The sequence below is a fragment of the Mercenaria mercenaria genome, chromosome 7, assembly GCF_021730395.1.
Source record: "Mercenaria mercenaria strain notata chromosome 7, MADL_Memer_1, whole genome shotgun sequence".
Lineage (NCBI taxonomy): Eukaryota > Metazoa > Mollusca > Bivalvia > Venerida > Veneridae > Mercenaria > Mercenaria mercenaria.
The window spans coordinates 50033859-50046833 of NC_069367.1; the positions used below are offsets into that span (position 1 = coordinate 50033859).

Sequence of the window (12975 nt, forward strand, 5' to 3'; positions counted from 1 at the left end):
ATATGCTATTGTATTACAGCTTGTTTATATGATTGTCTTTAAACTAGACACATCATCTTTTATTACTGTTTGGCGACCACAAAATCAGTACCCACGCCCACACCAGCAGCCGACAGTAACCGTTCTCTTTGTGCGTTTACCACGGGCACTCCTACATATAAGGAAAGGCTATGATTTGTATGGTTCCTGATAAGAAATGAATAATATAATGATAAACATAATTTTGAAGTGTACACCCGTAATAAAATTAAGTTTTGTAAAAGTATTTGCAAGACTGATAACGGTACGCGATAAAATTGGCCGGGACAGAGCGAGAGGGTACGGCAGTTAAAATCATTCTCTTAAAGTAGAAGTTGGGGATTTCCTGAAAACTTGTTGCAAAATAGAAGAAAATATGATTTTAATTATCTATTTAGGAATAATTCCTTTTGTTATTTCATTTGTTAGAATAGAAGGCTTTTATCTGCCAGGTTTGGCTCCTGTCACATACTGCGACGAATCTTCAGCTGAGAAATCTGGTGAATGCAGGGTTAGTTTTAGGTTTAGTCAATTAGTGGGGCACCAGAATCGGTGTATTTTTTTGTTTAGGCATGCGCTTTGAACAGGGAGTCGTATAACATCATAAGTTTTTGGGGAAACACTACTTTCTATATTTTTGTCGGCCATAGTCCAGGCTTTGCACCACTAAAATGATTTTTGCACTGGTTGTGTAAACTTACTATATACCACAGCTGTCAAACTTTGCAATATGTTTCCCATGCGCGGATCAGGCCTGTTTTCTCATGGGTGGGGGAGGGGGTCGACCGAACCCTTATTATGACAATTTTTTCAAACGTGTAATTATACACTAAATAAAATTTTGAAATTCAGCATTCTTATCGGCATTTTAGGAGCATTTAAGAACACCTTTCCACTGCAATTTTATATAAAATATAGATCTACCAGTTATTTTCACATTTGTATGAGCTCATAGTCATAGGGATCCGTCACGTGCTATGACAGAGGGGAAAATGTTTATGATAGAGGGGATGTTTTTGTTTTAAATGTTTTTAGATAAATTCAAGAACTTTAATGTAATAAAAAAACCACCCATAAAAACATAAATATAGACAAGGGAGGTAACATGGTCATTTTCAATCTTGTCTACTACGTTCAGATTGTACCCCATGCTATCGCGTCACATATTGGTAATATCCGACTCATAACCACTGGACTACACGAGCAAAGGATCAGTCTAACCGAAAATGTATACGTTTCCCACCTTAAAATGCTCCACAAAGTCATATTTTATAATTTTCTGTATGCCGACACAGCCGCGTTTACATCAGGTACACTCTCGCGTAAAATATTTACACGGTCATGTCCAGGTGTAAAATGCAATAAATAGCGGAAGAAAGTAGTGAAACAAGTTATGGTGTCGGCATATAGAAAATTATCAATTATGACTTTGTGGAGCATTTTAAGGCGGGAAAAGTATACATTTTCGGTTAGAGTGATCCTTTCTGGTGTAGTCCAGTGGTTATGAGTCTGATATTACCAATATGTGACGCGATAGCATAGGGTACAAGAACGTAGTAGACAAGACTGAATTGACCATGTTACCTGCCTTGTCTATATTTATGTTTTTATGCCCCCGAAGGGAGGCATATTAGTTTTCAACGGTCCGTCCGATCGTTAGTTCGTTCGTTCATCACAACGTTAACTTTTTGCATGAAGGCACTTTACTCAGAACCATTGTACCCAGGACCTTCAAACTTCACATGGTGATAGTATTTATTGACTACACGACCCGTACTGACTTTAGGGTCACCGGGTCAAAGGTCAAGGTCATCAGGTCAAAGGTCAAGGCGCTGCGGGGGCATTTGTCACCATTAGTGACAGCTCTTGTTTATGGGCGATTTGTGTTACATATAAGTCCTTGAATTTCATCTAAAAAGCATTTAAAAAAATCCCCTCTTTCATAAAAATTCCCCCCTCTATAATAGCACGTGACGGATCTCTATGTATGAGCTCACTTGTTTAATTTGGGAAAAATAATAAAATTAAAATTTCTTAAAGGTAAAATTCTTTGTTTCTTTGAGATAATTAACATAAATATGAATTACGTAGGGGCCGTATGTAAGGCTAGGTCATATGTAGCAGCAGCCACAAACACCTTGAATATGCGGTACTAATGTTGCCTTGTCGAAAAACGTTTTTTTACCTCCTCTTTTTTCCTTTTTTAAGAATTTTCCAGGGGACACGGGGCGAAACCCCCGGACCCCAACCCCCTCTGGAACCGCGCATGTGTCCTAAACAAGAAACTTGTGATGATTTAAAATACTTATATGTAAATGTAATGTCAACTATATAAATACATAGTTAAACGATATGCATTACCCTAAAGTAGCATACAGCCTACTAGTCCAAATAATATAAGACGTTTTGGGACCGCGTTATAACGTTTGACTGCCGCTGTCTCGTCAGAGGGATGACAACTATAAAATAACAGATCATAAAATAAGTCATCCGGATATGCCAAATAAGTTAGGCTAAAAGCCTACAGGGTATTCCCAAAATTTCATCTTCTTGTATATTTTCGTTGCAGAAAATACTGTTTTACCTGCTTTTGTTAGCTCACCTGAGCCAAAGGCTCATGGTGAGCTTTTGTGACCGCTCAATGTCCGTCGTGCGTCGTGCGTCGTGTGTCCGGCAACAATTCCTAAAAAAATCTTGAAAACCACTGGGCAGAATTACACCAAACTTCACAGGAATGATCCTTGGATGGTCCCCTTTCAAAAGTGTTAAAAGAGTTGAATTCCAAGTAGAACTATGGTTGCCATGGCAACCAGAATGAAAAACTTAAAAAGATCTTCTTGTCCAAAACCACAGGGCCTAGGGCTTTGATATTTGGTATGTAGCATAATATAGTAGTTCTCTACCAAGATTGTTCAAATTATTACCCTAGGGTCAAATATGGCCCCGCCCCGGGGGTCACATGTTTATAAAGACTTATATAGGAAAATACTTTAAAAATCAGGACCAGACTTCTCGTCTGAAACCACTAGACCTAGGACTTTGATATTTGGTATGTAGCATTGCCTTATGGTCATCTACTAAGATTGTTCAAATTATGTACCAAGTTTACAAAGACTTATATAGGAAAAACTTCTTTTTGCCTGGAACTGCAAGGCCTAGGCTTTTGATATTTGGTATGTAGCATTGCCAAGTGGTCCTTTCCCAAGATTATTTAAAATTATGCTCCTGAGGTGAAAAGAGGCCCAACCCAGGGATCCCAAGTTTTACATAGACTTATATAGGAAAAATGATTTTAAAAATCTTCTTGCCTGAAACTGCAAGTTCAAGGCTTTTAATATTTGGTATGTTGCATTGCCTAGTGTACTTTACCAAAATTGTTCAAATTATGCCCATTGGGTGAAAAGAGGCCCTGCCCTGGGGGTACCAAGTTTTACATAGACTTGTTTAGGAAAATAATTTGAAGATCTTTTTGTCTGAAAGTTCAAGGTTTAAGTCTTTGATATTTGGTATGTAGCATTGCTTCTAACAAGATTGTTCAAATTATACCCTAGGTTGAACCAGGGGGTCACTTGTATATGAGTTATATAGGAAATATACTTAAAAATTATCTGATCATATTTCCTAGACTGTTTAATTATAATTTCCCGATGACCCCAAGTAACTATGGATCACTTGACCGTGTCCTTGACCTAATGACCTACGTTTTTGTTCTTAGCTCATCTGAGCACGAAGTGCTCAAAGGTGAGCTTTTGTAATCACCCTGTGGCCGTCGTCTGTCGTCGTCCTTCGTCCGTCGTCAACAATTTGACTGTTAACACTCTAGAGGTCACATTTTTGGCCCAATCTTAATGAAACTTGGTTAGAATGTTACCCTTAATAAAATCTTGGACGAGTTTGATATTGGGTTATCTGGGGTTAAAAACTAGGTCACCAGGTTAAATCAAAGGAAAAGCTTGTTAACACTTTAGAGGTCACAATTATGACCAAATCTTAATGAAACTTGGTCAGAATGTTACCCTCAATAAAATCTTGGACGAGTTTGATATTGGGTCATCTGGGATCAAAAACCAGGTCACCAGCTCAAACAAAGGAAAAGCTTGTTAACACTCTAGAGGTCAAAATTTTAGAGACTGTTTTTGAAGACTGTATCTTCATGAAACGTGTTCAGAATGTTAATATTGATGATCTTAAGTCACTTTGAATCTGGGTCATGTAGGATCAGAAACTAGGTCACTTGGTCAAATCAAAGGAAAAGCTTGTTTACACTGTAGAGGCCACATTTATGACCATATCTTAATGAAATTTGGTCAAAATATTTATCTTGATGATCTATAAGTCAAGTTCAAATCTGGGTCAGGTTGGGTCAAAAGCTAGGTCACCCGGTCAAATCAAAGGAAAAGCCTGTTAACAGTCTAGAGGCCACATTTATGCATGTGTCTTCATGAAATTTAGTCAGAATGTTAAACTTGATGATCTTTAGGATAAGTTCGAATCTAGGTCATATGGGGTCAAAAATTAGGTCATCGGGTCAAATAAAAGGAAAAGCTAGTTAACACTTTAGAGGGTAAATTTATGACCATATCTTAATGAAACTCGGTCAGAATGTTAATCTTGATGATCTTTAGGTCGAGTTTAAATCTGGGTCAGCTGGGATCAAAAACTAGGTCACTAGGCCAAATCAAAGGAAAAGCTTGTTAACACTCTAGAGGCCACATTTATGACCGTATCTTCATAAAACTTTGTCAGAATGTTAAACATGATGATCTTAAGGTCAAGTTCAAATCTGGGTCATGTCAGGTCAAAAACTAGGTCACAGGGTCAAATCAAAGGAATAGCTAGTTAACACTTTAGAGACCACATTTATGACCATATCTTAATGAAACTTGGTCAGAATGTTAATCTTGATGATCTTTAGGTCAATAGGTCAGGTAAGCGATACAGGGCCTTCATGGCCCTCTTGTTTAAGATACAGCCTTGAAATTTGGATGACATATTGTGACCTGCTGAATTACTTTCTTGTTTTTGAAGCTACAGCAAAATGACTTGGACCACATGTATAATGTTTGATACAGATTTCAATTCTCATCTTGAATAGTCTTTATCCTGACCTACTGACCTACTTTTTTGTTTTTGAAGATACAGCATGAAAATTTGAATCACATGTAGAACTTTTGATACGGATTTCAATACTCATTTTAAGTATTATTAATCCTGATCTACTGACCAACTTTCCTGTTTTTGAAGCTACAGCAAAGAGATTTGGACAACCTGTAAATTTTTTTAACGGATTTCAATCTTTACTATGACTTTCTCACCTATTGTTTGAAGCTTTAGCAAGCAGTTAAACTCAGGTGAGCGATATAGGGCCATCATGACCCTCTTGTTTTATATGTTGATGTAAATGAATCTTGTTTTTAATCCAGAAATGGAAAGATTGAAGTTGAATAGTTGCATCTCATTTCTATTCATTCATTTGTGGTAATACAACTATAGGAATTCCCCATCATCCGTACCTTTTACTGCTGCATGCATATAGCGGTTAAGCTGTGTGGTGACTTATACTGCCTGTGCTGCGATTAGGCCTAAAAAAATCTTTATTTCCGGTAACATGCTCAAAAAAAAATTAGGGTAGGTAGGTCGGATTTTTTTTTTTGATTTTTTTTATTAAGTGAGACTTTTCAGAAATTATTTTTGTGTCAAAAATCAATACAAATAAGGGGATTATGCTTTTAGAGCATCAGTAAATTGAGTTCTAACATCACTGACCATGTTTAAAGCATAAAAATGCATTTTTGCAAACTATTCTTCAAGGCCATAAAAACATTTAGGGTCGGGCCAAAAATTTAGGGTAGGTTGGGATATCGGAAACAAACAATTTATTTACGCCTTAGCCTTATTGTACGCAAATAATACAAATAATGTAGATATATTCATTTTTATGATAAGAACGTATTGCTTTTATGATAACTTTAATTTTCGGACATTCCTTATTTAAAAGTCACCTAACGATATGAAGTATGAGTACACTGATTCTGTTGACGGCATTTAGAAATGCTGTATGTGATGGTCATGTTATTAAAAAGGTTCTGATTTGAAAATGAAAGCTTGTTTTGAATAATCTGGATCTCTGAGGATGCACAAGTAAATAATATATCAAAATAAGTTCATTTTCATATATTTAACCCAAGTTTAGATAAATACGAAGGAGATGAATCCTTATCCCCACCAATATTGGTAGCTCCAGGCGAATAAAGATCCATAGTCATTTGTTGTTCAGCTGCCTCCCTAGCCCAACTAATTGTGCGCAAAGGGCTCTTTGATATATAGAGACTATACCGCCCTCCGATATAAGTAAATGTCAGTCTGTGAAATCGGTCTGCCTTGCAGTCGAAAAATTGAGACTATTGCCTCCCCTCATCTGCCACTGCCATCTATCAGCAAATGTATTTTACCTTAACACAAACTCAGCACTGGTATCTATCACAAGATAGTCGTATAAGGCTGTGTAGATGTATGGCATGTAACAGTATTCCCAATGAAATCTGAGCCTTGAAAATTCTACACATCTCTGGGGGAAATTTCATATGAAATAAAGGGTATCGGCTCAGCTTGGCCCCTTATCAACTTGTAACCAAGTCAGTTTGTCCCTACTTTTGTCAATTGGTCCTCCAAATTTTGCCATTTCGTCTCCGCTCCATCAATATTTGTTCACATTATTCATTCCAGTTTGTCAACAAACATGGCCACCAGAGGGCATGGTCGCTCTTCCTTATGTGTATATAGTGGAAAGTTTAAAAATCTTATATGAAACTGCAGGCCCGATTTTAAAATGAATTCATACAAATGGTCTTAGTGTGACCCTTTGCCACGATTTTTCAAATTCTTTTGTTTCGTAAAAAACATGGCCGCCAGAGGATGTGGTAACTTTCCCCTATATGTATATCAGAAACTTTAAAAATCTTGTATGAAACTGCTTACCATTCACACAAATGGTCATTGTGTGACTCTCTACCAAGATTGTTCAAATTACTTTGATTCATATAAAAACATGACCACCAGAGCGCTGGCGTTGTCACTGTTCCCTCTATATATCTCTAAAACATTTATTATATGAAACTGCTGGCCCGATTTTAAAATAAGTTTACACAAATTGTCCTTCTTTGACCTACCAAGATTTTCCGAATTATTTTGATTTGTATTAAAACATGGATGCATTATCACTTTTTCCTTATTAAACAGCAGGCCCACAGAAACACAGGTACACAAATGTTTCTTTGATCACTTTTTTCGTAGATTGCACAATATATTCTGTTTCATTAAAATAATGACTGCTGGGATGTGTGGTCACTTTCCCCTATTATGTGTGTAGTTGAAAAATTACCTTGTTTGATATGACTAGTGGAAAATCTATTTTGATATAATTTCACAGACATTTTCCTTGCATAACCATCTACCAAAAGTGTTCAAGCAAGCAGTCTAACTCAGTTGAGCGATCTAGGGCCATACTGATCCTCTTATTAAAGTTAAAATTGAAACATCTTTAAATAATTCTGATGAACCATTTTAAAGATCATTGCTCAACTTGGTCTGTACTACACACTCTGTAGCACATTATTGAATAGACATATCTCAATTTTATTGACTGCAGGCACAGGTTGCCAGAAGTTAAAAATCTTCAAACAACTATTGACCAAAATTGATTTTTAGCACTTTTGGTTGGACCTCTCTAGTTTGCTTCTTTGGTACCATCACAGCAAAAAATAGAAACATGCTTTAAATAGCTTTTAATGAGCTGGTTAATGGATTCTCCCCAAACTCGGGTCAGAAATAAGGTCAAAAGGTTAAGATCCTCCTGATGTAAGGAACTTAAAAAAATGTTTGATAATATTTTTTCTAGGCTGAAGCCAGTTAAATATGTTAGATATAAAACATGGGACCATTGATATACATGTAGTTTAAATCAGTGAAGTAGTTAAATTTAATTTCTAATGGCGCGCTATTTCTGAAGTGGCAAATGGCAGTGTCACTGGTAGTTACCACCTTAACAGTTATCTTCAGTCTGTTGCATTGTTAGCTCTTTTCTGAATGGACTTTATACCAAATGTCTAGAGAAGATCCTTAGATACCATCAAATGAATAGTGCAACTAAGTGACTATCATTTAGGATGGTTAAGATTAACATATTGGACAACATTGGCTGTCGCAAAATAATTGCTTTTCTTTTCTAGCTTAGCTAACGATTTAGCAGGAGACAGCCTGAATTGCCTGGCTGACATCAATTTTTATGGACTTAGATCAAGATTGTAATACCGGTGTGAATTTCAATACTGTTGTCTGTCCATAGTATGTCCATCATCTGCAATTTCTTTAAGCCAGATTCAATCAAACTTCACAAGAATGTTCCTAGGTGGTCCTGTTATTGATTTCTTCAAGTATGGGTCATCCATGCAATAGCAATAGATTAAAATAATCTTCTCAGAAACCTCTGCATGGCTGCCAGGAGGCAAATCTGGTTTTCTCTGTATGGCTATGTAGAAACTTAAAGGCACGGACCTCCAGATTTTGGCTAAAAATGATCTTTCTTTGAAATTGAAGTTTGGCCATATTTTGAACATTAGAATATGAGTTTTTGTTTCTACACTATCTTAAAAATGCCAAATCAAGTAAAAAAAAGATGCCCTAGTCTGAAATCGCCACTGCAATAAATGTTTTCCAATACATCACAGAGGAATACACATTTATCAATTGATAAATATATTTACAATGTGTAACGTGCAATTAAGGCAGTTTGCCTCAAGTAAAAACGCTTTTCATTTTTCAATGTAAAAAAATAGTAAACACAACTGATTCTCATGTGTTTCCATAACATATAGTCTATCAGTAATTAACTTTCAGAGCCTAAATAATTTAGCATTTATTTCCTAATATCTAAAAATTTTCTCCTTTTTGTTGTGGTACAATCTGGAGGCCAGTGCCTTGAATATCTTCTCCTCAGGAAGTGCTTTCTGATTTCAAAATAATTTTACTGCAAATTGTACCTTTCATAATATACTGCCAGATTCTTTGAGATTATTTTGATTTGTTTTACAAACACGACCAACATGGTGAGGGGCTAATTTCGTCTATATATGGAATACTTAAATTGAAAATCTCCTCTGAAATAGCTAGCCTGGTTTGAAAATGATTTCACACAAATGCTCCTTAGTTGGCCCTCTACCAAAAATTCTTCAAGCCACCTATGAAACTCAGGGGAACATTTGAGGGCCATTAGGGCCCACTTGCTTTAGAAAAGGGTATGAAATTGACTTTGAAATGAGAATGAGAATAAGTGCTAGTGTTGAAAGAGGTGACTTATCTCCTTATTGTGAAAAAAATGTGAGGTTTGGCATATACATGTACCTCTCATCAGTCAGTAGTTTGACAGTGTCTTGAGGTAAACTAACACTATTTGATGTACACATGTAGGATGTGGTTAGTTCAACGTAAATGACAAATACATTCATATCGACAAGCAGTGTAATTTGGAAAATCTTAAATCATTATCATATTTCTAGCTCAGCTAAGCACAAGGTAGTCTGGAGGGCTTTGGGGATCTTTGAATACCGGTCATCTGTCATCAAGAATTTCTTTAAAGAATATCTCTTCCTAAACCACTATGCCACTTTCAACCAAACTTCGCAGGAATATCCCTTTTCAGATAGTAATTCCTGTAGAATTCTGGTTGCCATAGCAACCAAAAGGAAAAGCTTTTAAAATCTTCTTCTCAGAAACTCTGGCTCTCTTTGGAGACAATTTTACAGTGATGTCCCTTGGATGGCCTTCTTACAAATCCCTTCCTATCATTCAGTCTCATTGAAAATATGGCCACCAGGAGGCGGGCTAGTTTTCTCTATGCTTCATTGAAAACTTTAAAAACTTCTCCTTTGAAACCGCTCCGCTGGTCCAGTTCCAAAATAATTTGTACGTTCACTGGGTGACCCTCTACCAGTTTCCTCTGTTTTGGTAAACACTACGGCTGCCTGGGAAATGGGTCAGTAATCCCAATATCCCTGTTTCAAAAACTTGAAAAATCTCTTCTGAAACTGCTGGCCTTAATTTAAAATAGTTTCACACAGGTGTTCCTTTGGTAACCCTCTACCAGTTTCCTTCAAGCTGCCACCCACATTACTCCACACCCATCCAGTCCCAGCACTTTTTTTACTTTGGTAAACACTATGGCTGCCTGGGAAATGGGTCAGTAATCCCAATATCCCTGTTTCAAAAACTTGAAAAATCTCTTCTGAACCTGTTGGCCTTAATTTAAAATAGTTTCACACAGGTGTACCTTTGGTAACCCTCTACCAGTTTCCTTCAAGCTGCCACCCACATTACTCCACACCCATCCAGTCCCAGCACTTTTTTTTTACTTCAACCTTGTTATGTTTCTTGGTACTTTCAGATCATCCCCCATACCCACATTACACTCCCCCAACCCTCATTGCCCCTCACCCCTCATCACCCCACATTACCACCGCCATCACGATGACATCACTTCCCTCCACCCAAATGCAAAAAAAGAAAACGAAAAACATGCTATTGCTTTATATTATGCCTTAGTATCCTGTCTCATCCTCCTCCCAAACCCCCTCCCCTCAACACTCAGACACACAATATCATTACACACCCATACTTATTTTGTAGAAATTTAAAATCTTCCTGTCCAAAATAAGATTTCTTGTGTAAAGAGTTATAAAAACTGTTCAAGCAAGCTGTGAAACTCATGTGAGCAATATTGGGCCATAATGGCTCTCTTTTTTTACAATATTAATTAGTAAAATGGAGGTGGAGTTGAATAGGTTCCTCCCACATCACGGTCTCTTCCTCTTGTTTTATAAAGTATATTTAATAATTACATGAATATGTGTAAACATTGCTATATTTCTGTTTCAGAATGAGGTACCAGTGTTTGTCAACCGGCTGACTCACTTAAATCCTTTATACCCTATGAGTATGACAGGTAACTTCTTGTGTAATTAGTTTGTGTTAAGGCAATTGCTGATGTTATTTTTACTCAAGCATGTCAAATTATGAAGATAGCAGTAGCTAGCCTTTCATGTTGATCCTTGAATGTTAGAAAAAGGAATGGTTATCACTTTATATACTAAAGCTGAAATTATTATTGTAAAAAATTTGAACAGATTTTTTTATTTATGTCCCATGTGTCAAAAACCCTGGAGGCATATATTGTGTTTAAACTGTCTGTCAGTCAGATTGTCCATTAGTCAGTTCATCACACTTTCCAGTGTACTCATCCGCTCTTTCAGTTTACATCCAACTCGCAGCAAGGGAGAAAGGGAGGAGGAGGGAGGAAAGTTTCAGGCATCATTCAAGCTAAGATAGTGCAGACTGGGTCAGTCGTCCGCATCAAAGTGTTTTGGATTACCTCCTTTACAGTGGGCTTCATTAGTAAACTAAATGTGATGAGACAGAATTTTTGTGCCCCCCGCCCCCATATTATTTTGTGTGTGTCACTTAGATTTGCCCTTGTCCGTCCTTGAAATTGTGTCATGCATATCTCAAAGGATTGTTATTCAGCATGTGAAGTTGTGCACCTGGTGATTTAATTTGGATTTCACACAGCCAGACCAGAATTATGGCCCTTGACATAGTAAAAAGTATGCATGCAGTGGCAGGAGTGAGTGTGGGTGGGGGCGGGGTGTATAAGTGACCTGTAGACACACATCAAGTTTTTGCTAATAATATTTGATCATAATTTTGATAAAAAGTTTTTCCATAAAGTTACCATCTTTATAAGAAAATCTTATGTTTTAATAAAAAGGTTAATATTAAGTTTTGTATTACACCTGCTAGCTCTTTGAAGGCTATTTAGAGTGCCTATATGTTTGGAATATTTTCTTTATATCTGTATCTCTCTTTACAGATTTGATGTCTGTCAGAATGACAAGGAAGAAAAAGACCCAGTAATGAATCTTGGTCAAGTAGTGTTTGGAGAAAGAATTAGACCATCTCCTTACAAGGTAAACAGTTGCCGTTGAAACTAAACTTGTAACTCAATGTCATTTTGGTTTCTGTTAGTGTCGCTTGTTTTAGGACTATATTTTAATAAAATGTTTTTATAGTTTTTCAGATATTTATAAAGCATAATGTTAAAGAGAATCCTTACAAATATTTTCTCCACAGGTACATTGTAACATGATTGTAAAGATGAATTATTAAAATATATTACACGCCTGCAGAACATCTTTCCTTGTCCACTGATCAAAAATAAGGACCTTTAGACTGAAGTTTCTGAGATCCCATTACTGACCTATCTTTTTGGGCAGACATTATTCCTCGAGTCAATCTGTAAGGGAAAAACGTTTAAGAACTTTTTATTTAATTATAGTCGTATTTTGTTGAATCTGTTAGGGAAGACAGACATTCCTCTTTCATTTCTCATTAACTCGTTAAATGTGTTTTGTTCATTTCAACCAAGTTTGACACAGAATGCGTAAAAATATGTATATGACATTGAAAAAATGTAAATAGAGTGAAAGTAAGTGTTAGATATTGGTTTAAGGTATAGGTCCATATTTCGGAGAAAAAAGTTCGAACGTCATCAAATTATAGAAAGAAAACATTGTTTTACACTAAAATATAACAGCATATAAAACATTTATATTATTGTACAAAACCATTGTCTATTTATTCATATATGTATTGAATTCCGGAAAGGGACTACATGAAGGGGCCACACCTCTGGACAGTCCAGAACCTTTTAAAAACACTATTTTTAAAAAGCTGTTACATGTCTTCGTTTTGATGCATTTGCAACATCGTGCGAGTGTTTAAACTTTACATAACCACGCCATGTACCCGGATAATCTTAACTCTGTTCAGCGACCCTAACTCAGTGCCAACATGGCGGATGTAAAGCCGATACAACTTGGTTTTCTGTGTAATTACGATGTATAAAGG

The 12975-nt window shown here is 36.5% G+C and overlaps 1 pseudogene; it reads left to right on the forward strand.

Moving 5' to 3' along the window:
* The first annotated feature begins 338 nt into the window (after positions 1–338).
* Positions 339–12975, forward strand: part of LOC123554201 (transmembrane 9 superfamily member 2-like) — a 58687-nt pseudogene continuing 46050 nt past the window's right edge.